The following is a 24,568-nucleotide window of genomic DNA, read 5'->3' on the forward strand; positions in this document are numbered from 1 at the left end:
CAAACTGAGTGGACTCGGTTTGAAACCACCCCTAACCTAGAGTATAAACTAAAGAGTAAAGACCGGAATGTGTTCTTCTGAGCCGGGCAATCCAGCTGGATCTGCCCAGTCCATACTATACCTAAAGCCTCTTCCCAACATGATTGAGACTTCCTTCCCCCTCGGTGAAGGAGGCTTATTGAGAGGTTTCGAATCAGGGATGGGTTTGCCCAAATCCAACCTGAGCTGATTCAGAGATAAAATAGATATATATATATATATATATATATATATATATATATATATATAAGGGAGTTAAAATAAGTCAGGTTTACAAGAATGGAACGAAGACAGGTCAGGTTTAAATCGGGTTTACAGGGATAGGATAACAAGGACGATGATTGAGTCGGGGTTGGGTTTACTAATTTGAGTTTTTTTAGATTCAGGTTTCTGGGGGTAGTAAACCCGACCCTGACCTAACCCGTGCCCACCCTTAGGGCTTACCCCCTTTCTCTGTCTCGCGTAGGACACTAGGCCTGGTCAACTAAATTTTAGTTCATTTCCAAATACACTGATTCGATAAGAGGGCAAGTCTGATATATATATATATATATATATATATATATATATGTATACACAAATGGGTTCCGAGCTTTATCCATAAATGGTAATTGATTTTTAGTATCCAGTAATCAATTCTGATCTCAGTATCATACATCCAGCGATTAATTAAATTGAGTTCAAGTTAATAGAACACATGAGAATAGCAATTCTGTACAAAACATAACCTGTAGTTGTAGCCTATGTGTATAAATAGTTTGAGGAGAACGATATTGGTTGTATCGACCATACTAAATAACAATTTTTATATATGCTCACACAGTTGGTTTATGAACCCAAATATTCTTAGATCATTTATAATGTTATCTTCTAAGAATAACCAGAAGAAAAATCGTTTGAAACAGGGCATTATCTGGCGATGGTAACTCCGGAGCGAAGACGGTCGCTTCGGCAGGAAACAGAGTTTCCCCCTGCCGGCTTTGCAACTGTGGTTTGTTTCAAATTTACGTCGGGCTATTCTTTCTTTCTCCACTAAGAGAGAACTCCCATGGCTTCTCGGGACAAACCTAGCCTCTGCAGCTTGCAGTGAAGATGGATAGGCAAAAGATCTCTGAGGTCGGTCACACTTAATCCGGACGAGCAGCAAAGATTACTGTAAACGGATCCGACGGAACCTTATAAGAGATCGAATAAGTCAGACAACTTGTTCCAATCAAAACCGGAACCGGAAATAAATATCCGAATATGAAATCTCTTTAACTTTTATATTTATTTTTTAAAAATATTAGTCTTTAATATATAGTTTTTGACTATTTTATTCTCTCCTTTCAAGTTTCCAGATTTGGATAATATTTGAATCCTGCTATATATGCCCTTTAGACCGAATTATCTACAAATTCAACACAGAATGAATAGGCTAAAAGCCCATGAGCTACAAGGAAGAATTGCCTAATGGAAGACAAGTATTGTACATCCCATTTCTAGTGAATGAGTAAGACCAAACACAGAAGATGTTAATGGCCACATACTAAGGCCTTAGATTCCTGCAAAAGCCTTTTTACCACCACCAGTTGAGGATCCTGCAGGAATAACCTTCAAGACGTTGAATCTCACAGTCTTGGACAGGGGCCTGAACAGGGTTAACACAGTAATATGAGGCTTCTCCACATCATCTAAAGATTCCGCTTCTCATACCCGAAAATGAAAAAAGAAATACATAACACACTAGTCCCATCTTATTAACATCACTGCATGGCAGAAGTTATTCCTTCTTCTTTTACCTTTGGTATTTCTTGACCCAGTGGAGATAGTTCCTCCTAACTATAATGGTTCTCATCATCTTCGCACTGTGACAAGTTCCTGCAAGGATACGACCCCTTACAGAAACACTCCCGGTTAAGGGGCACTTTTTATCAATAAACGTCCCTGCAAGTTCATTAATAACCACGAACAGTTATAAAACTTCTGAGCACAGAGTGAAAGCCTCAAAAGCCTTCTTGAACCCTCATTCCCCTCAAAACAGTTTTAGCTTCAATTATAAATGAGACTTTTATCTTTAGCATAATTCAATACATTCAGCATTTTCTATTTACCACACTAGTAGACTACCCATTTAACGAACAAATAGGGTGCCAGAGTTACATGCTTCAACGCATTGCAGAGTGCGTAAACGCTAAAATGAAGGTCAATTTTAATGAAGCTGAGTTACCTTCAATTGCTTCCTTCGGTGTTTTGAAGCCCAAGCCAACACTTTTCCAGAAACGGTTACCACCTTTTCCAGGCCTCTTTCCTCTCCCAGATTTCTTCGAGCTGCATAACAATCCATTAAGATCCATAACCGAAAAATCCAACTACATAGACAGAAGAGTAGAAGTAAAATCAATAAGCAGAAACTTAACTTAGAGGAGTCTAAGCATGATGCGAAAAAAAAGTAACTTCCGGAAAAAATGCCAAGTGAACAAATAAAGAGCTAGGAACCAATCTGTTCCTCCATGATCTCAATAGCTACAAACAGCAACTAGAGACCTCAGACATGAAGATAGAAAACCCTGGTCTCCCGAGGCAGAAAGAGTACATAAAGTAGGCTTTAAGGCAAAACTACGGAGATCCGACGGCGAGAAGAGAAATTGTGGTGGGCAAGTAGGAAAGTCCGGACCAGCCCAGTAAATTACGCTGTAAAATAGATTGAAATAGATTGTGAGAGAGAGGCTGGCTCTTTTTTATTAATTTCCTCACAATGGAATAAACACCTTCCTTGTTAATCTCCAACTTACATTTAAGCTGATTGTCCATGTCATGGTTATCTCCAGGATGACATCCCGGAGTAACAGGTAAGGGAGCAGGCATTCACGTCTTTCGGGAAAAGCATTGAATACCAATATTAAAAAATATTCCAAAATGCTAACAGTGATACTCTTTTGGTGATAAGAGGACCGCAGATTGCTGTCATTTGTGATGACGCCTTATGTGTCTGGAACAGAAACATCTACAAGAATTCTTCCGAAACAATTGACCCAAGTGATAATAAAATACCCATCTCCCTAATTTATTTTCCGGTACTTGCTTCAATCAGGATCCTCGAAACTCATAAAATACACTATACACTGCACGGACTACGACAAGAAGGATTATACTACCCTAATTGTCTTTTTTCATTCGTCAAGGGTACCCCTAACTAAACAATTTAGTTATTTCTAATGATAAAATGTGAGAACAAATCATTTATCACAGCCTCATATGAGAACAATTTATACATTTTGATTAAGTTGATGGTCGACACACCTGACTATAGAATTCCTTCAGAGACAATGGTTGTTTTTCTTTCTTTTTTTAAAGACGTGGGGAGGCTGGTATAAAACGAATCCCCGATTCTCAATTATATCTACAGATTCAAAGTCGCTGAATATTTGGGTGAACAAAAAAACAAATTGTAATAAAATTATGATAAATAAATGTTGGATAAATATGAGAAACAAATAATTGAATATAACAAATTTTCATTCATAATAGAAGAAAATCAAACAATCAAACAATAAATCCAAAAATAATTAAACATACAATAATAGAAGATTAATACAACCATTATATTAAAATGACCTTTTTAACTTTAGCACAAAATCCTAGTCATGTTGCAGAATCCTGCTGCAGTACACTAGAACAAGGACACGAAGTTTGTAATTATAATAGAGCAGCAGCAAAGGCCCTTTTCGACAATAAACCTTCCTCTGCAATCCTGTTGGGAGTCGCTAGAACAATGACACAGACTAATTTTCTTAATAGAAACTACTATTAGAGGAAATGAAAGAAGAGGCTGGAGATGGAAACACAATAATTATAATAGAAACCACCATTAAAGTTTTTCTTTTACCAGAACCCCTTCAACAATAAACCCTCAAAACAAAATACGTTTGATCACCTCTGGATAACTAAACTAAAAAACACTAGATTCGATGGCAATGGCAAAGAAGACATTGATGTAGTGAAAGTCTTTGGGTGTCTAGGTAAAAATCATTCTAAACAAAAAGTAAAGAGAACCCCCTTATTCCAATTAGCCAATATCTCCAAGGACGAGATATATTGAAGCACCCCATGCATTAAACACTGGAAAACCACAAACTAAAATCAGAATAAACACATATTGAAGACAAAGAAAAGTGAATATAGATAAATAAAGCCCCACCAAAGAAACATATAACAAAACTCCCTCAACACCATAGGTATTGAAAAATGCCTTGCATGAACCTCGCTCTGTAAAAACTTCGAGACACTATAGAAGACCAAAATAAATATAACTCCACCAAAGTAACATATATGGTAACTCCCTCAACACCATAGGTACTGAAAAATGCCTAAAAATGCCTTGCATGAACCTCGCTCTTTAAAACAAAATAACCAACACTATTGACAACATTGACAACCATTACTCCATAGTGGCTGAATAAGGCCTTATGAAGACCGGAGGAAACACAAAAAAATAACATAATTAGTAAAAAAAAAAATTCTAAACAAAGAAGCAGAACACCCCCTCGGAACAGCCATTGCTTCACATAAGTGGGCAATTGCAGAGAAGCAGCAGCTAAATCTTGCATTGGCATACTGAAAAAAGAAAACCCATTCATGCAGTGCAAGTCTTTGGTAAAAATCATTTAAAAAAAAAAAAAACAAAGAGAAGCCCTTTATTCCAATTAACCATCAATCTCAACTGGATATGTTGGCCACCTATCTACAGAAAAACCTCATGCGTTAAAGCACAGAAAAACCACAAACTAAAATCAGAATAAAAACAATTCTCTCTCCGAACTAGAAGAAAACAAAAATAAGAAAAAATAACCTAAAAACTTCAACATACTAAAGAAGACCAAAAGAGAATATAGATATGTCAAGCCCCACCTAAGAAAATATAAGGAGACTCCTTCGACACCATAGGTATTGAAAAATGCCTTGCATGAACATCGCTCTGTAAAACAAGTTGATTAACACTATCAACAATCATTACTCTAGATGGCCCGAACAAGGTGGAAAGTTTAGAACATTTGAAAAAAAGCACAAAGAAGAAGCATATTGAGTGAAACAAGATTCTAAAAGAGAAGAAAAGAACACCCCCTTAGAACAATCATTACTTCACCTAAACGAGCAATGGCAAAGAAGCTTCTATCTTGTTTGGGCACACTGGAAAAAAGAAAAACACATTCATGCAGTGCAAGTCTTTGATTGTCTAGGTAAAAATCATTCTAAACAAGAAACAAAGAGAACTCCCGTATTCCAATTAATCCTCATCTCAGCAAATATGTTGGCCACCTATCCACAGCAAAACCTCATGCATTAAGCACTGGAAGACCACAAACTAAAATCAGAATAAAAATAATTCTGTTTCAACAAGAAGAAAACAATAAAGATAAAAAAAACTAAACTTCAACATACTAAAGAAGACCAAAAGAGAATATAAATAAATAAAGCCCCACCAAAGATCAACATCATAAGTACTGAAAAATGCCTTGAATGAACCTCGCTGTGTGAAACAAGATAACTAACACTATTGGCAACCATTACTCCCATAGTGACTCAATAAGGCAAAGTTTAGAACACTCGAGAAAACACAAAGAAGAAGCATAATAAGTTAAAAAAGAAATTCTAAACAAGAAGAAAAGAGCAGCCCCTCAGAATAACCATTACTTCACACAAGTGGGCAATCGCAGAGAAGTTCCTATCTTGCTTTGCCACATTGAAAAAAGAAAACCCATTGATGCAGTGCAAGTCTTTGGTGGTCTAGGTACAAATCATTTTAAAAAAGAAACAAAGAGAACCCCCTGATTCCAATTAAACATATATCTCATCAGCTATGTTGGCCACCTATCCACGACAAAACCTCATGCATTATGCACAGGAAACTACAAACTAAAATGAAAATAAAAACATCTCTCCGAACTAGAAGAAAAGCAAAAGAAGAAAAAATAACCTAAAAACTTTAACATACTAAAGAAGACCAAAAGAGAATATAGATATGTCAAGCCCCACCAAAGAAAATATAAGAAGACTCCTTCTACACCATAGGTATTGAAAAATGCCTTGCATGAACATTGCTCTATAAAACAAGTTGGTTAGCACTATCAACAACCATTACTCTAGACTGCCCGAACAAGGTGGAGAGTTTAGAACATTTGAGGATAGCCACAAAGAAGAAGTTTATTGAATAAAAGAAGATTCTAAACAAGAAGAAAACAACACCACCACAGAACAACCATTACTTCACCTAAACGAGGAATGGCAGAGAACCTTCTATCTTGTTTGGGCACACTGAAAAAAACAAAAAAACCTCCCGCATTAAGCAAGGAAAACTACAACCTAAAATCAGAATAAAAACAATTCTCTGTCCGAAGTAGAAGAAAACAAAAAGAAGAAAAAATAACCTAAAAACTTCATACCAAGGAAGACCAAAAGAGAATATTGATAAGTCAAGCCCCACCAAAAAAAATATAAGGAGACTCCTACACCATAGGTATTGAAAAATGCCTTGCATGAACATAGCCCTATAAAACAAATTGGCTTGCACTATCAACAACCATTACTCTAGACTGCCCGAAAAAGGTGGAGAATTTAGAACATTTGAGGAAAGGCACAAAGAAGAAGCATATTGAGTAAAAGATGATTCTAAACAAGAAGAAAAGAGCACCCCCTCGGAACAACCAGTACTTACCTAAACTGGCAATGGAAGAGAAGCTTCTATCTTGTTTGGGCACACTGAAAAAAAGAAAAACACATTCATGCAGTGCAAGTCATTGATTGTCTAGGTAAAGATCATTCTAAAAGAGAAGCAAAGAGAACCCCCGTAATCCAATTAATCCTCAATCTCAGCAGATATGTTGGCCACCTACCCACAACAAAACCTCATGCATTAAGCATTGGGAAACCACAAAATAAAATCAGAATAAAAGCAATTCTTTGTCTGAACTAGAAGTAAACAATAAAGAAAAATAATATAAAAACTTGAACACACTAAAGAAGACCAAAAGAGAATATAAATAAATAAAGCTCCACCAAAGTAACATATAAGGAAACTCCCTCAACACGATAGGTACTGAAAAATGCCTCCCATGAACCTAGCTCTGTAAAAAAAGATAACCAACACAATTCACAACCATTACTCCATAGTGGCTGAATAAGGCAAAGTTTAGACGACTCGAGAAAACACAAAGAAGAAGCACATAGTAAAAAAAAAAATTCTAAACAAGAAGCAAAGAGCACCCCCTCGGAACAACGATTACTCAATCACAGAGAAGCTGCTATCTTGTTTTGGCACACTGAAAAAAGATAACCAACACAATTGTAAACCATTACTCCATAGTGGCCGAGTAAGGCAAAGTTTAGACGACTCGAGCAAACACAAAGAAGAAGCACAATAAGTAAAAAAAAAAATTCTAAACAAGAAGCAAAAAACACCCCCTCGGAACAACGATTACTTCACTTAAGTGGGCAATCACAGAGAAGCTGCTACCTTGCTTTGGCACACTGAAAAAAGATAACCAACACAATTGTAAACCATTACTCCATAGTGGCTGAATAAGGCAAAGTTTAGAAGACTCGAGCAAACACAAAGAAGAAGCATAATAAGTAAAAAAAAGAATTTCTAACCAAGAAGCAAAGAGCACTTCCTCGGAACAACCATTACTTCACATAGGAGGGCAATCACAGAGAAGTTGCTATCTTGATTTGGCACACTAAAAAAAGAAAACCCATTGATGCAGTTCAAGTCTTTGGTTGTCTAGGTAAAATTCTTTCAACCAAAGCAACAAAGAGAAACCCCATATTCCAAATCAGCGGATATATTGGCCACCTATCCACAACAAAACCTCATGCATTAAGCATAGGAAAACCACAAACTAAAATCAGAACAAAAAGCAATTCTCTCTCCGAACAAGAAGAAAATAAAAAGAAGAAAAAATAACCTAAAAACTTCAACATACTAAGGAAGACCAAAAGAGAATATAGATATGTCAAGCCCCACCAAAGAAAATATAAGAAGACTCCTTCTACACCATAGGTATTGAAAAATGCCTTGCATGAACATCGCTCTATAAAACAAGTTGGTTAGCACTATCAACAACCATTACTCTAGACTACCCGAACAAGGTGGAGAGTTTAGAACATTTGAGGAAAGGCAAAAAGAAGAAGCATATTGAGTAAAAGAAGATTCTAAACAAGAAGAAAAAGCACCCCCTCGGAACAACCATTACTTCACCTAAATAGGCAATGGCAGAGAAGCTTCTATCTTGTTTGGGCACACTGAAAAAAATAAAAACACATTAATGCAGTGCAAGTCTTTGATTGTCTAGGTAAAAATTATTCTAAATGAGAAACAAAGAGAACCCCCGTATTCCTACTAATCCCCAATCTCAGCAGCAGATATGTTGGCCACCTATCCACAGCAAAACCTCATGCATTAAGCATTGGAAAACCACAAACAAAAATCAGAACAAAAACAATTCTTTGTCTGAACTAGAAGAAAACAATAAAGAAAAAAAAACCTAAAAACTTGAACACACTAAAGAAGACCAAAAGAGAATATAAATAAATAAAGCTCCACCAAAGTAACATATTAGGAAACTCCCACAACACCATAGGTACTGAAAAATGCCACGTATGAACCTCGGGTTTGTAAAACAAGAAAACCAACACAATTGACAACCATTACTCCATAGTGGCTGAATAAGGCAAAGTTTAGAAGACTTGAGGAAACAAAAAGAAGAAGCATAATAAGTAAAAAAAGAAATTCTAAACAAGATGCAAAGAGCACCCCCACAAAACAACCATTACTTCACCAAACCGAGGAATGGCAGAGAAGCTTCTATCTTGTTTGGGCACACTGAAAAAAAGAAAAAAAAACACATTCATGCAGTGCAAGTCTTTGAATGTCTAGGTAAAAATCATTATAAACAAGAAGCAAAGAGAACCCTCGTTTTCCAATTAATCCTCAATCTCAGTAGATATGTTGGCCACCAATCCCAGCAAAACCTCATGCATTAAGCACTGGAAAACCACAAACTAAAATCAGATTAAAAAACATTCTTTGTCCGTACTAGAAGATAACAATAAAGAAAAAAAAAACCTAACAACCTCAACACACTAAAGAAGACCATAAGAGTACGAATAAATAAAGCCCATCAAAGTAACATATAAGGAAACTTCCTCAACACCATAGGTACTGAAAAATGCCTTGCATGAACCTCGTTCTGTAACACAAGATAACTAGCACTATTGACAACCATTACACCATAGTGGCTGAATAGCGCAAAGTTTAGAACACTCGAGGAAACATAATACTAAAAGAAAAAAGAAGTTCTGGACAAGAAGCAAAGAGCACCTCCTCAGAAACCCATCACTTAAGTGGCCAATCGCAGAGAAGCTCCTATCTTGCTTTGGCACACTGAAAAAAGAAAACCCATCGATGCATTGCGAGTCTTTGGTTGTCTAGGTAAAATAATTCTAAAAAAGAGAAAGAGAACCCCCTTATTCCAATTAACCATCAATCTCAGCAGATATGTTGGCCACCTATCCACAACAAAACCTCATGCATTAAGCACAAGAAAACCACAAACTAAAATCAGAATAAAAACAATTCTCTCTGAACTGGACGAAAACAATAACTAGAAAAAATAACCAAAAACTTCAACATACTAAGGAAGACCAAAAGATAATATAAATATATAAAGCCCCACCAAAGAGTAATATAAGGAGACTCCTTCAACACCACAGGTACTGAAAAATGCCCTGCATGAACATCGCTCTGTAAAACAAGTTGGTTAGCACTATCAACAACCATTACTCTAGACTGCCCGAACAAACCGGAGAGTTTAGAACATTTGAGGAAAGGCACAAAGAAGAAGCATATAGAGTAAAACAAGATTCTAAACAAGAAAAAAAGAGCACCCCCTCAGAACAACCATTACTTCACTTAAACTGGCAATGGCAGAGAAGCTTCTATCTTGTTTGGGCACACTGAAAAAAAGCAAAACACATTCATGCAATGCAAGTCATTGATTGACTAAGTAAAAATCATTCTAAACAAGAAGCAAAGAGAACCCCCGTATTCCAATTAATCCTCAATCTCAGCAGATATGTTGGCCACCTATCCACATGAAAACCTCATGCATTAAGCATTGGGAAACCATAAAATAAAATCAGAATAAAAACAATTCTTTGTCTGAACTAGAAGTAAACAATAAAGAAAAATAATATAAAATCTTGAACACACTAAAGAAGACCAAAAGAGAATATAAATAAATAAAGCTCCACCAAAGTAACATATAAGGAAACTCCCTCAACACGATAGGTACTGAAAAATGCCTCCCATGAACCTAGCTCTGTAAAAAAAGATAACCAACACAATTCACAACCATTACTCCATAGTGGCTGAATAAGGCAAAGTTTAGACGACTCGAGCAAACACAAAGAAGAAGCACAATAAGTAAAAAAAAAAAATTCTAAACAAGAAGCAAAGAGCACCCCCTCGGAACAACCATTACTTCACATAAGTGGGCAATCACAGAGAAGCTGCTATCTTGCTTTGGCACACTGAAAAAAGATAACCAACACAATTGTAAACCATTACTCCATAGTGGCTGAATAAGGCAAAGTTTAGAAGACTCGAGCAAACACAAAGAAGAAGCACAATAAGTAAAAAAAAAGAATTTCTAAACAAGAAGCAAGGAGCCCCCCCCCCCCCCCGGAACAACCATTACTTCACATAAGTGGGCAATCACAGAGAAGTTGCTATCTTGCTTTGGCACACTGAAAAAAGATAACCAACACAATTGACAACCATTACTCCATAGTGGCTGAATAAGGCAAAGTTTAGAAGACTCGAGCAAACACAGAAGAAGCATAATAAGTAAAAAAAAAAAATTCTAAACAAGAAGCGAAGAGCACCTCCTCGGAACAACCATTACTTCACATCAGTGGGCAATCACGAAGAAGTTGCTATCTGGCTTTGGCACACTGAAAAAATAAAAACCCATTGATGCAGTGCAAGTCTTTTGTTGTCTAGGTAAAATTCTTTCTACCAAAGAAACAAAGAGAACCCCCTTATTCCAAATCAGCAAATATATTGGCCACCTATCCACAACAAAACCTCATGCATTAAGTACAGGAAAACCACAAACTAAAATCAGAATAAAAACCAATTCTCTCTCTGAACTAGAAGAAAATAAAATGAAGAAAAAATAACCTAAAAACTTCAACCTACTAAGGAAGACCAAAGGAGAATATAGACATATAAAGCCCCACCAAAGCAAATATAAGGAGCCTCCTTCAACACCAAAGGTATTGAAAAATCCCTCGATTGAACATCGCTCTGTACAACAAGCTGGTTAGCACTATCAACAACCATTAATCTAGACTGCCCGAAGAGGGTGGAGAGTTTAGAACATTTGAGGATAGCCACAAAGAAAAAGCTTATTGAATAAAAGAAGATTCTAAACAAGAAGAAAACAGCACCCCCACAGAACAACCATTACTTTACCTATACGGGGAATGGCAGAGAACCTTCTATCTTGTTTTGGCCCACTGAAAAAAAAAGAAAAAAACCTCGTACATTATGCACAGGAAAACCACAAACTAAAATCAGAATAAAAACAACTCTCTGTCCGAAGTAGAAGAAAACGAAAAGAAGAAAAAATAACCAAAAAACTTCATACCAAGGAAAACCAAAAGTGAACATAAATATGTCAAGCCCCACCAAAAACAATATAAGGAGAATCTTTCCACACCTTAGGTATTGAAAAATGCTTGGTATGAACATCACTCTATAAAACAAGTTCGTTAGCACTATCAACAACCATTACTTTAAACTGCCCGAAAAAGGTGGAGAGTTTAGAACATTTGAGGAAAGGGACAAAGAAGAAGCAAATTGAGTAAAAGAAGATTCTAAACAAGAAGAAAAGAGCACGCCCTCGGAACAACCATTACTTCACCTAAATTGGCAATGGCAGAGAAGCTTCTATCCTGTTTCGGCACACTGTAAAAAAGAAAAACACATTCATGCAGTGCAAGTCATTGATTGTCTAGGTAAAAATATTCTAAACAAGAAGCAAAGAGAACCCCCGTATTCCAATTAATCCTGAATCTCAGCAGATATGTTGGCAACCTATCCACAACAAAACCTCATGCATTAAGCATTGGAAAACCACAAACTAAAATCAGAATAAAAACAATTCTTTGTCTGAACTTAGAAGAAAACAATAAAGAGAAAAACCTCTAAAAACTTGAACACACTAAAGAAGACCAAAAGAGAATATAAATAAATAAAGCTCCTCCAAAGTAAGATATAAGGAAACTCCCTCAACACCATAGGTACTGAAAATGCCTCGCATGAACCTCGCTCTGTAAAAAAAGATAACCAAAACAATTCACAACCATTACTCCGTAGTGGGTGAATAAGGCAAAGTTTAGAAGACTCGAGCAAACACAAAGAAGAAGCACAATAAGTAAAAAAAAGAATTTCTAAACAAGAAGCAAAGAGCCCCCCCTCTATACAACCATTACTTCACATAAGTGGGCAATCACAGAGAAGTTGCAATCTTGCTTTGGCACACCGGAAAAAAGATAACCAACACAATTGACAACCATTACTCCATAGTGGCTGAATAAGGCAAAGTTTAGAAGACTCGAGCAAACACAAAGAAAAAGCATAATAAGTAAAAAAAAGAATTTCTAAACAAGAAGTAAAGAGCACCCCCTCGGAACAACCATTACTTCACATAAGTGGATAATCACAAAGAAGTTGCTATCTGGCTTTGGCACACTGAAAAAATAAAAACCCATTGATGCAGTGCAAGTCTTTGGTAGTCTAGGTAAAATTCATTCTACCAAAGAAACAAGAAGAACCCCCTGATTCCAAATCAGCAGATATATTGGCAACCTATCCACAACAAAATTAGGAAAACCACAAACTAAAATCAAAACAAAAAGCAATTCTCTCTCCAAACTGGAAGAAAATAAAATGAAAAAAAAATAACCTTAAAAACATCAACATACTAAGGAAGACCAAAAGAGAATATAGACATATAAAGCCCCACCAAAGAAAATATAAGGAGACTCCTTCAGGCCTAAAGGTATTGAAAAATGCCTCAATTGAACATCGCTCTGTAAAACAAATTGGTTAGCACTATCAACAACCATTAATCTAGACTGCCCGAACAAGGTGGAGAGTTTAGAACATTTGAGGATAGCCACAAAGAAGAAGCTTATTGAATACAAGAAGATTCTAAACAAGAAGAAAACAGCACCCCACAAAACAACCATTACTTCACCTAAACGGGGAATGGCAGAGAACCTTCTATCTTGTTTGGCCCATTGAAATAAAGAAAAAAACCTCGTGCATTATGCATAGGAAAACTACAAACTAAAATCAGAATAAAAACAATTCTCTGTCAGAAGTAGAAGAAAACAAAAAGAAGAAAAAATAACCAAAAAACTTCATACTAAGGAAGACCAAAAGTGATATAAATATGTCAAGCCCCGCCAAAAAAAATATAAGGAGACTCCTTCCACACCTTTGGTATTGAAAAATGCTTGGCATGAACATCACTCTATAAAACAAGTTCGTTAGCACTATCAACAACCATAACTCTAGACTGCCCGAAAAAAATGGAGAGTTTAGAACATGAAAGGCACAAAGAAGAAGCATATTGAGTAAAAGAAGATTCTAAACAAGAAGAAAAGAGCACCCCCTCGGAACAACCAGTACTTACCTAAACTGGCAATGGAAGAGAAGCTTCTATCTTGTTTGGGCACACTGAAAAAAAGAAAAACACATTCATGCAGTGCAAGTCATTGATTGTCTAGGTAAAGATCATTCTAAAAGAGAAGCAAAGAGAACCCCCGTAATCCAATTAATCCTCAATCTCAGCAGATATGTTGGCCACCTACCCACAACAAAACCTCATGCATTAAGCATTGGGAAACCACAAAATAAAATCAGAATAAAAGCAATTCTTTGTCTGAACTAGAAGTAAACAATAAAGAAAAATAATATAAAAACTTGAACACACTAAAGAAGACCAAAAGAGAATATAAATAAATAAAGCTCCACCAAAGTAATATACAAGGAAACTCCCTCAACACCATAGGTACTGAAAAATGCCGCGCATGAACCTCTCTGTAAAAAAAGATAAAAACACAATTCACAACCATTACTCCATAGTGGCTGAATAAGGCAAAGTTTAGAAGACTCGAGCAAAAGAATCACAATAAGTAAAAAAAAAAGAATTTCTAAACAAGAAGCAAGGTGCACCCCCTCAGAACAACCATTACTTCACATAAGTGGGCAATCACAGAGAAGCTGCTATCTTGCTTTGGCACACTGAAAAAAAATAACCAACACAATTGACTACCACTACTCCATAGTGGATGAATAAAGCAAAGTTTAGAAGACTCGAGCAAAATCAAAGAAGCACAACAAGTAAAAAAAAGAATTTCTAAACAAGAAGCAAAGAGCACCCCTCGGAACAACCATTACTTCAGATAAGTGGGCAATCAAAGAGAAGCTGCTATCTTGCTTTGGCACACTGAAAAAAGATAACACAATTGCCAACCATTACACCATAGTGGCTGAATAAGGCAAAGTTTAGAAGACTCGAGCAAACACAAAAAAGAAGTATAATAAGTAAAAAAACGAATTTCTAAACAAGAAGCAAAGAACACCCCCTCAGAACAACCATTACTTCTCATAAATGGGCAATCACAAAGAAGCTGCCATCTAGCTTTGGCACACTAAAAAAAGAAAAACCCATTGATGCAGTGCAAGGCTTTGGTTGAGTAGGTAAAATTCTTTCTACCAAAGAAATAAAGAGAACCCCCTTATTCCAAATCAACGGATATATTAGCCACCTATCCACAACAAAAACTCATGCATTAAGCACATGAAAACCAAAAACTAAAATCAGAACAAAAAGCAATTCTCTCTCCGAACAAGAAGAAAATAAAAAGAAAAAAAAAATAACCTAAAAACTTCAACATACTAAGGAAGACCAAAAGAGAATATAGATATATAAAACCCCACCAAAGAAAATATAAGGAGACTTCTTCAACACCAAAGGTATTGAAAAATGCCTTGATTGAACATCGCTCTGTAAAACAAGTTGGTTAGCACTATCAACAACCATAAATCTAGACTGCCCGAACAAGGTGGAGAGTTTAGAACATTTGAGGATAGGCACAAAGAAGAAGCTTATTGAATAAAAGAAGATTCTAAACAAGAAGAAAACAGCAGCCCCACAGCACAACCATTACTTCAACTAAACGGGGAATGGCAAAGAACCTTCTATATGGCTTGGGCACACTAAGAAAAAGAAAAAAAACTCGGCATTATGCACAAGAAAACTACAAACTAAAATCAGAATAAAAACAATTCTCTGTCTGACGTAGAAAAAAACAAAAAGAAGAAAAAATAACCTAAAACCTTCATACAAAGGAAGACCAAAAGAGAATATAGATATGTCAAGCCCCACCAAAAAAATTATAAGGAGACTCCTACTACACCATAGGTATTGAAAAATGCCTTGCATGAGCATCGCTCTATAAAACAAGTTAGTTAGCACTATCAACAACCATTACTCTAGACTGCCCGAAAAAGGTAGAGAGTTTAGAACATTTGAGGAAAGGCACAAAGAAGAAACATATTGAGTAAAAGAAGATTCTAAACAAGAAGACAAGAGCACCCTCTCTCGGAACAACCATTACTTCACCTAAACTGGCAATGGCAGAGAAGCTTCTATCTTGTTTGGGCACACTAAAAAAAAGAAAAACACATTCATGCAATGCAAGTCATTGATTGTCTAAGTAAAAATCACTCTAAACAAGAAGCAAAGAGAACCCCCATATTCCAATTAATCCTCAATCTCAGCAGATATGTTGGCAACCTATCCACAGTAAAGCCTCATGCATTAAGCATTGGAAAACCACAAACTAAAATCAGAATAAAAACAATTCTTTGTCTGACCTGGAAGAAAACAATAAAGAAAAAAAAAAAAAACTAACAACTTGAACACACTAAAGAAGACCAAAAGATAATATAAATAAATAAAGCTCCTCCAAAGTAATATACAAGGAAACTCCCTCAACACCGTAGGTACTGAAATATGCCTCGCATGAACCTCGCTCTGTAAAAAAAGATAACCAAAACAATTCACAACCATTATTCCATAGTGGCTGAATAAGGCAAAGTTTAGAAGACTCGAGCAAACACAGAAGAAGCACAATAAGTAAAAAAAAAAGAATTTCTAAATAGGAAGCAAAGAGCACCCCCTCAGAACAACCATTACTTCACATAAGTGGGCAATCACAAAGAAGCTGCTATCTTGCTTTGGCACACTAAATAAAGATAACCAACACAATTGACATCCATTACTCCATAGTGGCTGAATTAGGCAAAGTTTAGAAGACACGAGCAAACACAAAGAAGAAGCATAATAAGTAAAAAAAAAAAAAAAAATTCTAAACAAGAAGCAAAGAGCACCCCCTCGGAACAACCATTACTTCACATAAGTGGGCAATCACAGAGAAGTTGCTATCTTGCTTTGGCACACTGAAAAAAGAAAAACCCAATGATGCAGTGCAAGTCTTTGGTTGTCTAGGTAAAATTCTTTCTACAATAGAAACAAAGAGAACCCCCTTATTCCAAATCAGCGGATATATTGGCCACCTATCCACAACAAAACCTCATGCATTAAGCACAGGAAAACCACAAACTAAAATCAGAACAAGAAGCAATTCTCTCTCTGAACAAGAAGAAAATAAAAGGAAAAAAAATAACCTAAAAACTTCAACATACTTAGTAAGACCAAAAGAGAATATAGTTATATAAAGCCCCACCAACGAAAATACAAGGAGACTCCTTCAACACTAAAGGTATTGAAAAATGCCTCGATTGAACGTTGCTCTGTAAAACAAGTCGGTTAGCACTATCAACAACCATTACTCTAGACTACCCAAACAAGGTGGAGAGTTTAGAACATTTGAGGATAGCCACAAAGAAGAAGCTTATTGAATAAAAGAAGATTCTAAACAAGAAGAAAACAACACCCCCATAGAACAACCATTACTTCACCTAAACGGGGAATGGCAGAGAAGCTTCTATCTTGTTTGGGCACACTGAAAAAAAGAAAAAAAAAATACATTCATGCAGTGTAAGTCTTTGAATGTCTAGGTAAAAATCATTATAAACAAGAAGGAAAGAGAACCCCCATTTTCCCAATTAATCCTCAATCTCAATAGATATGTTGGTCACCAATCCACAACAAAGCCTCATGCACTAAGCACTGGAAAACCACAAACTAAAATCAGAATAAAATACACTCTTTGTCTGAACTAGAAGAAAACAATAAAGAAAAAAAACCTAAAAACCTCAACACACTAAAGAAGACCATAAGAGAATACGAATAAATAAAACCCCATCAAAGTAACATATAAGAAACTCCCGCAACACCATAGGTACTGAAAAATGCCTTGCATGAACCTCGTTCTGTAAAACAAGATAACTAGCACTATTGACAACCATTACACCAAAGTGGCTGAATAAGGCAAAGTTTAGAACACTTGAGGAAACTCAAGGAAGAAGCATAATAAGTAAAGAAAAAAGAAGTAATGGACAAGAAGCTCCTATCTTGCTTTGGCACACTGAAAAAAGAAAACCCATTGATGCATTGCAAGTCTTTGGTTGTCTAGGTAAAAATCATTCTAAAAAAGAGAAAGAGAACCCCCTTATTCCAATTAACCATCAATCTCAGCAGATATGTTGGCCACCTATCCACAACAAAATTTCATGCATTAAGCACAAGAAAACCATAAACTAAAAATCAGACTAAAAACAATTCTCTCCTTACTAGAAGAAAACAGTAAGAAGAAAAAATAACCTAAAAACTTCAACATACTATACTAAGGAAGACCAAAAGAGAATATTGAAATATAAAGCCCCACCAAAGAATAATATAATGAGACTCCTTCAACACCACAGGTATTGAAAAATGCCTTGCATGAACATCTCTCTATAAAACAAGTTAGCACTATCAACAACCATTACTCTAGACTGCCCGAACAAGGTGGAGAGTTTAGAACATTTGAGGAAAGCCACAAAGAAGAAGCATATTAGGTAATAGAAGATTTTGAACAAGAAGAAAAGCGCACCCCTACAGAACAGCCATTACTTCACCTAAACGAGCAATGGCAGAGAAGCTTCTATCTTGTTTGGGCACACTGAAAAAAACAAAAAACACATTCACGCAGTGCAAGTGTTTGATTATCAAGGTAAAAATCATTCTAAACAAGAAGCAAAGAGAACCCCTGTATTCCAATTAATCCTCAATCTCAGCAGATATGTTGGCCACCTATCACGGCAAAACCTCATGCATTAAGCATTGGAAAACCACAAACTAAAATCAGAATGAAAACAATTCTTTCTCAGAACTAGAAGAAAACAATAAAGAAAGAAAAAACCTAAAAAATTTAACACACTAAAGAAGACCAAAAGAGAATATAAGTAATTAAACCAATGTAACATATAAGGAAACTCCGTCAACACCATAGGTACTGAAAAATGCCTTGCATAAACCTCGCTCTGTAAAACAAGATAACTAGCACTGTTGAACTACATTACTCCATAGTAGCTGAATAAGGCAAAGTTTAGAACACTCGAGAAAACACAAAGAAGAAGCATAATGAGTCAAAAGAAGAAATTCTAAACAAGAAAAGAGCACCCCCTCAGAACAACCATTACTTCACACAAGTGGCCAATCGCAGAGAAGCTCCTATCTTGTTTTGCCACACTGAAAAAAGAAAACCCATTGATGTAGTGCAAGTATTTGATTGTCTAGGTAAAAATCATTCTAAACAAGAAGCAAAGAGAACCCCCATTTTCCAATTAATCCTTAATCTCAGTAGATATATTGGCCACCTATCCACAACAAAATCTCATGCATTAAGCACAACAAAACAACAAACTAAAATCAGAGTAACAACAATTCTCTCCCGAGCTAGAAGAAAACAAAAAGTAGAAAAAATAACCAAAAACTTCAACATACTAAGGAAGACCAAAAGAGTATAGATATATAAAGCCCCACCAAAAAAAATACAAGGAGACTCCTTCAACACCATAGGAGTTGAAAAATGCCTTGTATGAACATCGCTCTGTAAAACAAGTTGGTTAGCACTATCAACAACCATTAGACTGCCTAAACAAGGTAGAGAGTTTAGAACATTTGAGGAAAGGCACGAAGAAGAAGCATATTGAGTAAAAGAAGATTCTAAACAAGAAGAAAAGAGCACCCCAACAGAACAACCACTACTTCACCTAAGCGGGCAATGGCAGAAAAGCTTCTATCTTGTTTGGGCACACTGAAAAAAAGAAAAACACATTCATGCAGTGCAAGTCTTTGATTGTCTAGGTAAAAATCATTCTAAACAAGAAGCAAAGAGAACCCTTGTATTCCAATTAATCCTCAATCTCAACAGATATGTTGGCCACCTATCCACAACAAAATCTCAAGCATTAAGCACTGGAAATTCACAAACTAAAATCAGAATAAAAACAATTCTTCGTCTGAACTAGAAGAAAACAATAAAGAAAACAAAACCTAAAAACTTAACACACTAAAGAAGACCAAAAGAGAATATAAATAAATAAAGCCCCACCAATGTAACATATAAGGGAACTCCCTCAACACCAAAGGTATAGAAAAATGCCTTGTATTAACCTCGCTCTGTAAAAGAGGTTGGCTAGCCCTATTGACAACCATTACTCTAGAGTGGCTGAATACACCAAAGAGTTTAGAACACTCGAGGAAACACAAAGAAGAAACATATTAACTAAAGAAAATTCTAAACAAGAAGCAAAGAGCACCCCCTCAGTACAACCATTACTTCATATAAGCGGGCAATGGCAAAGAAGCTCCTATCTTGCTTTGGCACACTGAAAAAAAGAAAAACACATTGATGCAATGCTAGTCTTTGGTAGTCTAGGTAAAAATCATTCTAAACAAGAAGCAAAGAGAACCCCCTTATTCCAATTAAACCTCAATCTCAACAGATATATTAGCCACCCATCCACAGCAAAACCTCATGCATTAAGCACTGGACAACCACAAACTAAAATCAGATTAAAAATAATTCTCTCTTCGAACATGAAGAAAAGCATAAAAATAGAAAAAAAAACTAATACTTCGACAATCTGAGGAACACCAAAAGAGAATAGAGATAAATCAAGCCCCACCAAAAAAAATATAAGGAAACTCCCCCAACACCATAGGTACTGAAAAATGACTAGCATGAACCTCGCTCTGGAAAACAAGTTGGGTAACATTATTAACAACCATGAGAGTGGCCACATAAGGTGGAGAGTTTAGAACACTTTTGAGGAAAAACACAGAGAAGAAGCATATTAATTAAAAAAAGATTATATACAAGAAACAATGAGCACCACCTCAAAAAGTCCATTAATTCACATAAGCGGCCAATGGCAGAGAAGCTCCAATCTTACTTTGGCACACTAAAAAAGACAAAATCACATTGATACAGTGCTAAGTGTGTCAGTGTCGAGGTAAAAATCGTTCACAAAAAAAGGAAAGAGAACCCCCTTATTCTAATTAACCCTCGATCTCAGCAGATATGTTGGCCACCTATCCACAACAAAACCTCATGCTTTAAGCATGGGAAAACCACAAACTAAAATCAGAATAAAAACAAGTCTATCAGAACTAGAAGAATACAATAAGAAACAAAAAAAAAAACTAAAAACTTCAACACACTAAAGAAGACCAGAAGAGAATATAGATAAATAAAGCCCCACCAAAGAAACATATAAGGAAACTCCCTCTAACACCATTGGTATTGAAAATGCTTTGCATGAACCTCGCTCTGTAAAACAAGTTAGCTAGCACTATTGGCCACCATTACCCCAAAGTGGCTGAATAAGGCAGAGAGTTTAGAACACTTGAGGAAACAAAAAGAAGCATATTAAGTAAAAAAAGATTCTAAACAAGAAACAAAGAGCACCCCCTCAAAACAACCATTACTTCACATAAGCGGACAACGGCAATGAAGCTCGTATCTTGCTTTGGCACACTGAAAAAAAAGAAAAACACATTGATACAATGCAACTCTTTGGTTTTCTAGGTAAAAATCATTCTAAACAATAAGCGAAGAGAACCCCCTTATCCCATTAAACCTCAATCTCAGCAGATATGTTAGCCACCTATCAACAACAAAACCTCATGCATTAAGCACAGGACAACCATAAACTAAAATTAGAATAAAAACAATTCTCTTTGAACAAGTAAAAAAAAAAAAAAAAAACTAAAATCACAGGTTGGCTAGCACTATTGAAAACCATTAATCCAGAGTGGCTGAATAAGGTGGAGAGTGAGGAAATAGACGAAGAAGCATATTAAGTAAAAAAATATTTTAAACAAGAAGCAAACAGCACCCCCTCAGAATCATGGTTACTTCCCATAAGAGGCCAATCTATCTTTGGCACACTGAAAAAAAAAAAAAAACACATTGATGCAATGCAAGTCTTTCTGTTGTCCAGGTAAAAATCATTTTAAACAAGAAGCAAGAGAAGCCCCTTATTCCAATTAACCCTCAATCTCAGCAGACACGTCAGCCACCTATCCACAACAAATTCTCATACATATAGCACTGGATAACGCCAATAAAAAATCAGAATAAAAACAATACTCACTCAGAACAAGAACAATAACAGAAAGTAAATAAATAAAAAAACCTAAAAAATTCAACACACATAAGACCAATAGAGAATATAGATAAATCAAGCCCCACCAAAGAAACATAAAAAGAAACTCCCTCAACATCATAGGTACTGAAAAATGCCTAGCATGAACCTTGCTCTAGAAAACAGGTTGGGTAACCTTATTAACAACCATGACTCCAGAGTGGCCGAATAGGGTGGAGAGTTAAGAACACTTGAGGAAAGACACAAAGAATAAGCATATCAAGTAAAAAAAGATTTTAAACAAGAGAAAAAGAGCACCCCCTCAGAAAGTCCATTACTTCACATAAGCAGCCAATGGCAGAGCTCCAATCTTACTTTGGCACACTGAAAAAGAGAAAAACACATTGAGGCAGTGCAAGTCTTTCGGTGTCTAGGTAAAAATCATTCAAAAAAGGAAAAAAACAACCCCCTTATACATATTAGCTCTCAATCTCAGTAGATATGTTGGCCACCTTTCCACAGATAAATTTCCTGCATTAAGCTCTGGACAACCACAAACCAAAACAACAACAAAAACAATTTTGTCTCTGAACAAACGAAATTTCACCCCATACACGTCCTCTCCTGATCCTACAATCACCCAGAAGAAGGCCAACAGTCAGAAACGAAATAGGTGACAGCCTATCGCAGATACTGAAGTCTCGCGGCAATCAGAATATGATACAAACTCAAGTTCAGATATGATATCCAGCTTTATCTGACGAGTAACAGAGTTGTCTTATTTTATCAAATGAACGATGAAGTTTCTCGATCCCAGGTTAAGTCATATTTAATCAAAAGAGTAATGAAGCTTCCCGATCATAAGCTACAAGTCTCCTCTAATTCAATAGTTATTGAACCTCAAATAGTCGCAGAACCGATCCATCAAATAACTCTCTACCTCCAAACTTTTCCATCCAATTCCAATTCCAATTCCAATTCCAATTCCAATTCCAATTCCAATTCCAATTCAAGCGATATAAAAAACCATCCAGACGGCATATTCGGATCAAAACAAGCACCATAATTCAACAAGACCAACACCAGTAACTTCAACAAACTTGAAAACATCAAATCGAAGGCAAAGCAAATGAACAGAATCAAGAACATCCAAACCAAACACCGCGCCCGGGAACCGTTTCGCCGCAGAGAGGAGAGATCTCATAACACCTCCTGAATCAGGATCCTGAGTACAAACAAGTTAGCCCCCGGTAATGACCTATTTATATAGGGATTCCACCGAGAACAGACGATCGGGATTAAGAGTTAGAAATAGCATCGGACGACCGACATGCGAAGGGTCAGTTAAGGCGGTGGTGCGTTGGAGGATAAGGTTGACGCGGTGTACTCCACTCGTGAATAGAAAGCATTCTTTTTATGGGACTACTTACCATAAAGAACGGAGACTTTTTATTAGGCTGTAAAAACAAGATCCACGACTCTACACCGTAAAAAAATAAATGTTCAAACAGGTATTGAAAAAATATTTTATATTATAATTAATTTTTTAATAAAAATTTGAAAATATATTATTTAGATATATATGGAAAAGGCCAGTTTTTGAAAATATCAAAGAAAGAGCCAAGTCTCGTTTGTTTGTATTGAGTGGTAGGACTTGACCCTTCTTCTCCGATCATCATAAGTAACAAATAATATGTTCAATTTGCCACTAAATTCGTTCAATCATGCAATCCAAAAATTTCCTAACCATGACCAAATTATGAGTAGGTGTAGCCGGGGGGGTTTAGTCAATAAACATAAAATTTGAAGTTTATTTTCATCTTCATCTTTATACATCTACATGAACTTCATCTTTGAAATAGTGTGGACGAGTTTATGTCCATTGGAAAACAATTTCTAGTGTTAGTGCCCCTAAATGAGAAAAACGTCGATAATAAGAGAATTAGTAACTTGTAAACTAAACTTAATTAAAATATAATACTTACACATTAAATTAGGTAAAATAAACATTATTACTACACGAATAACTAATTTAATGTTTAAATAAAATAGATTAATATATTAATTAATTTAATTATATATTATATTAATTAATTATTACTGTTTATTGTACATTAATACAGTAATTACATGAGTCAATTAACTGTGCACATGATTAATCATACAAAATAAATAAATAAATTATTGATAATATATGGTGTTCTTTAACATAAAAAAGTCATGATTAAACAGGAAAAATCTATCAAATACTAACTTTAACACACTATATATTTTTACATATTATTAATTAAAAATATTTTTCCATTAAATTTAAAACCATTGATTTTATTAATTATAAAAATGAGTTAATGAAACCAAGTGCTTGAGTTAACAATATTTTAATTACCACTATTAAATCACTAATACAATAGAGTAAATAAAAAATAGATATGATTAATAAATTAAAAAGTATTATATTAATAACATATGATGGATTTTTTACATGGTATTAATTAATAATATATTTTGACAAAATTAAAAATAATAAATTAATCAAATGCATACTTTAACTATATTTTATTTACCAAAGACTTAAATATGAAGTTTAATATAGTAATAAATTTTAACAAAAATATTAAATAAATACATATACAACTTATTAATAACCTAAAAGAAAGATTATTCAAATAACAAGTTCGTGACTTTAATATTAAAATCATCAAGTTACAAGTTTAGTACATATGAACGACACATGGTCAAAAGTAATAAGATACAACCATCATTTATCGTTCCACATGGAAGTCGATATGGCATCTTGAAATTGTGCAGCTC

At 35.5% G+C, this 24,568-nt stretch overlaps 1 long non-coding RNA gene across 14 annotated transcripts; it reads right to left on the bottom strand.

Moving 5' to 3' along the window:
* Positions 1–1,405: 1,405 nt before the first annotated feature.
* LOC137965619 (uncharacterized) lies at positions 1,406–22,973 on the bottom strand. Of its 14 annotated transcripts, none has more exons than XR_011116129.1 (5): positions 22,234–22,973; positions 4,930–22,141; positions 2,249–2,349; positions 1,821–1,965; positions 1,406–1,669 (listed from the first exon to the last, which is right to left on the bottom strand). It is a non-coding gene; the product is annotated as an uncharacterized lncRNA (long non-coding RNA). The 14 variants fall into 14 exon arrangements; XR_011116126.1 differs by having other exon boundaries at positions 4,930–12,414; positions 13,785–22,973; XR_011116121.1 differs by having other exon boundaries at positions 4,930–11,598; positions 11,730–22,973.
* Between the last annotated feature and the right edge of the window lie 1,595 nt (positions 22,974–24,568).

This window comes from Aristolochia californica, unplaced genomic scaffold (assembly GCF_029961685.1).
Source record: "Aristolochia californica isolate CCGP_79_NKW_82.1479 unplaced genomic scaffold, dmAriCali1.0.hap1 SCAF_5, whole genome shotgun sequence".
NCBI classification, from domain to species: domain Eukaryota; kingdom Viridiplantae; phylum Streptophyta; class Magnoliopsida; order Piperales; family Aristolochiaceae; genus Aristolochia; species Aristolochia californica.